General features: G+C 42.8%; 1 long non-coding RNA gene across 1 annotated transcript; it reads left to right on the top strand.

Moving 5' to 3' along the window:
* The first annotated feature begins 1007 nt into the window (after positions 1–1007).
* LOC141126661 (uncharacterized) lies at positions 1008–3323 on the top strand. Its single transcript, XR_012241421.1, has 3 exons — positions 1008–1149; positions 1669–1816; positions 1923–3323. It is a non-coding gene; the product is annotated as an uncharacterized lncRNA (long non-coding RNA).
* The last annotated feature ends 992 nt before the right edge of the window (positions 3324–4315 follow it).

The raw sequence follows: 4315 nt of genomic DNA, 5'->3' as shown, positions 1-4315 counted from the left end.
AATAAGAAAATTTTTTTTTTAAAGCGCCCCCGTCTTCATGAGCTCGCGTGGCAAAGAAAATGCACACGTAAGTTGCGCCTGCACATGTAAACGGTGTTCAAATCACACATGTGAGGTGTCGCCGCAAACATCAGAGTGAGAGAAATGATTCTAGCACTAGACCTCCTCTGTAACTCTAACCTGGTAACTTTTTTTAAAGCGCCGCCTATGGAGATTTTTAGGTACCTTAGTTTGTCGCCATTCCACGAGTGTGCGCAATTTCAAATCATGACATGTTAGGTATCTACTTACTTAGCGTAACATCATCTTTCACATTAGACAAAAAATTTGGGCTTACATTACATTACATTATTAAATTTTTTAGTATTTTTTTAATTCATGAAAATGTCTTTTTTTCTAAAAAAAATGCATTTGAAAGACCGCTGCGCAAATACAGTGTAACATAAAATATTGCAACGATCGCCATTTTATTCTCTAGCTTCTCCGCTAAAAAAAATATATATATATATATATATATATATATATATATATATATATATATATAATGTTTGGAGTTCTAAGTAACTTTCTAGCAGAAAATATGGATTTTAACTTGCAAGCAACAAATGTCAGAAATATGCTTAGGCATGAAAGGGAACAGAAGCCTGCTAAAGATGCAAGCTACTTCCTGCATTTAAGCCCAGTAGGGGTTCCAGGGATATGGAGTTATGTTACTTCTAAATGGACTTTGAGACTTAAGGAATTTTCTCACCTTTATAAGCTATGACTACCTCATGGGTATTCAGAAGCACCAGAACAGTTGTGGGCACATAACAGAACATGTACATGAATGTTTATTGAAGATACTGTGTGAATTGTTTAACAACACATGCCCTTGATGCCGGTTAGTGTGGTAGGGGCAGTGAGCATGCATCTCCTGGGGTGAATGCGCGTGCATCTGCCCTTGGAGTGCGCGCGCAACATGTGGAGGGACGTCCGGACCGGAAGTGATGCTGGAGGTCATCCCTGACCTTTTCACTTCCGGTGGGACCGCACAATTTAAAGATGGGAGTGCTGGTGTGCTGTCTGACAGACGCACCCTGCAGCTACCCATCATCACTGGCAGGAACTCACTCTTCTGGCTGGGAGCCTCGTTACCTCCTTCTAAAGGTAAGCAGTATGCTGACTGTCTATACATTGATGGGGGCGTTTGGTGGGGATGGGGGAGACTCAGTGGTAGTTGCACTGGTTTTTGGTTCTCTGGGACTGTGGCCATTGTGCTGCCCGGTGGGTGTTTGGGGGTCTCGCTGCCCCCCCTTGGGTTGCCGAGCTAATTGGAATCCTCCCACCTCCCCCTTATGGACAATATTGTGTGTAATGCCCAAAAATAGTTAGTAGCCCTATAGCCAAATATGCTCCTTTTTGTGTTTTATGTTTTTTAAATCTGTTTTAGCTCCCTAGCCGTTATACATACATATATACGGTTGCTAATATATTTTCTATTTTGAGAGCACTGGGATGGGATCCCTAGCGTGTTTTCCCCCTTTTCTTACCACACCAGATTATAATGAATCTTAATGTTAGCATCAGTCTAGATAAATGACTTGCCATCATTGATGTATATAATTACTATTTTCCCTGGATAGGGAACTTACTAGTTTCTGTTCTCTTGATTATATGTTTTACTAGATCCTTGCCTGCAATTGTGTGGTCCAGTTCCCCTGTTGGCATTATCCCATTGGGATCTGGCACCCAGGGATAGTTTGCACCAATTGGCACAGTAGATGATGTTTGGCAATGGTGGTGATTGCTCTGCTCTATAGACTTGCAATAGTAGGTGAGAACTTTTGGAATGAATCTCTCATTAGACTCTTTGTATTATATCTTGATATATAATCATGCATGGCCACCATATAACTATAGTGTATCTGTTGTTTATACAGTAAAATGAATCAGTGATGTCGTTTTATGCCCTGATGAAGCGAAAAATTATTTGCGAAACATGTTGGCTGACAATCACGAATGAATTTTGAACACACTACTGGATGGTCATATTTTTGTATTTGTATATGTTATGTCTGATATGCATTTTTTAACTATGTTTAAATAAAAATCCCTACATTTTATTGATCTGATTGATCTTTACCTACTACCAATAGACGCACTATCTCCCTAAAAATCCCACCTCCCCGAAAGAGTACCATCTTTCTTTTTATTTGTACATAGTTCACATACTTTGATCTCTCACTACTTCATACATCCTTTACTCCCTGTGGCCAGACTGGGTCTGTGTGACTCATTGTCGGTGGGTGGGCAGATGTCCTGTTTCCCGGGAGCTGCGATGCATGCTGTGTCCGCCCTCCTACCTCCCCTCCACAAGGTGGGTGGCTGGGCGGATCTTTCCACCGTGCATCGGCGCCACGCCCCCGGCACTGTGCATGTGACTTCCTTGGTTGGGCGTCGCACACACAGACGTCCGGTATAGCAGCTGGGCTGACATGCAGTGATCTTCTCTGGCGTTTGTCCAGGTTTTGCTCCACTGTGTCGTGCCTGCGTGACGCTGAGGGGGAGCTGGCGTTCCATACTGGGGCTGCATCTCACTCCCTGCTTCATGGTATTCAGAGATGGTGCTGATATAACCTATGCACACCCTGATCCTCTCCTATCTATGTGGCTTCAAATATCATATGTATTCTCCAAGGTAATCTTCCGGGTGCTTTTTTCAATCACCTTGGTGATATCCGCAGCTTATATCATCTCGTTTTTTTGTTACTTGTATCATCATAGATACATTTTATATATTTCCTACATTATAGAAGTCCCTTCCACTGTGGGGTGTTGGTGTGTGTGGTCCGGTGTTCCTCGTTGAGGTCCCCCTCTCAGCTCCCGAGCCAGGCTCCATGGCTCACCCCTGGCTTTGTTTTGTCGCACGGTCCCAGTTTTGGCTATCATGTGAGTAACCTTTTTGGCATGGCCCATTATGCCCAAATTTCCCCCTTTTCTGCTGATTTTGTTAGACCCATGAAACTATATTGCTTTTCATACATTTTTTATAGAATTTAGATGCATCTGGCTCCTGAAGAGTGGATTGAAGTCCATGAAACGCAGCGTCGGGCCTACCTTTGATGCATCAAACACACATTGACCAATTTTCAGATGTTTTTTACTTCACATGACTTTTATCTTGTTTGGGGGATTAAGATGCATAGTTGTACCTACCCATGTCCTATGATTGTATATACATAGATTTATTGTCTATATGCGATTATTTTATGTCCAATGTATGCAGTGCGGTTTTATGCTATGTTGATCATTGGTCCTTAATAAACATACATATGTTTGCACCTCTGTGAGTGTGATTGGGCTGCATCATGCGTACCTCATTTAAAGTCCCAACCTCCCCCCCTCTTTTTCATGATATTAAGGATGGGGGCGCAAACTTTCCCTTGCGTCCCAATTAAAGTCCTAAGTTCGCTTTTCCCCCCATTGCTAGCAAAGGTGATAAAGGCCCTGAAAGAAAAGGAGCTTTTATGCTTAGGCTCCTTCCCTAGTGACTGGAACCCCAATACTGGGTCTGGCATTGTGGCATGAGGCTTCCTAGGGACCCAGCCTGGAGGTTACTGAAGATGGAGAGAGGCCTAGGGAGAAGAATAATCATGGGTTATGTACAGAGTACAGCTTCCTAGTATTCAAGTGAAACATACTGTATGAATCAATGTCACTGGGACAGGTTACTGGGCTGGTGGAGTCCAGTACAAGACTAGCAGTACCAGCTCAGAAATGCTGCACAATTCAGAGACAGAAGAGTTATGAAGTGTAGTGAAGAACTGTTATCTGTAGTGCATAGAGTGTAATGAGCAACTGATGTCCATAGTGATTACTGTATAGAGTAGAGAGTTGGACCACAGGTAACAAAACGTTAACTGTATACACTTTTAGAGTTAACTATGTACAGCTTTCTTTGGACTTTACATCCCACCTACGTTTACTGGCCAGAAGATCTTGTTGGATGATACAAATGATTATTATTATTATACAGGATATATATAGTGCCGACAGTTTACGCAGCGCTTTACAACATTAATTCAACATTAAATGATGGACTTTTTACTATCTGCCTGATTTTATCACTCGTTTGTGAGTATGCAATATTAATTTTTAATAAACTCAAGGTAATGCGCAAGGCTGGTGAGCCCTCTGTTTCTGTTTTCTTTACACGAGCCCTTTCACACTGGGGCGGGGGGTGGCGTCGGTGGTAAAACGCTGCTATTATTAGCGGCGTTTTACCGTCGGTATGCGGCCGCTAGCGGGGCGGTTTTACCCCCGCTAGCGGCCG

Source organism: Aquarana catesbeiana, linkage group LG01 (genome assembly GCF_042186555.1).
Source record: "Aquarana catesbeiana isolate 2022-GZ linkage group LG01, ASM4218655v1, whole genome shotgun sequence".
Classification (NCBI taxonomy): domain Eukaryota; kingdom Metazoa; phylum Chordata; class Amphibia; order Anura; family Ranidae; genus Aquarana; species Aquarana catesbeiana.
This window is presented reverse-complemented; position numbering and strand designations above follow the sequence as displayed.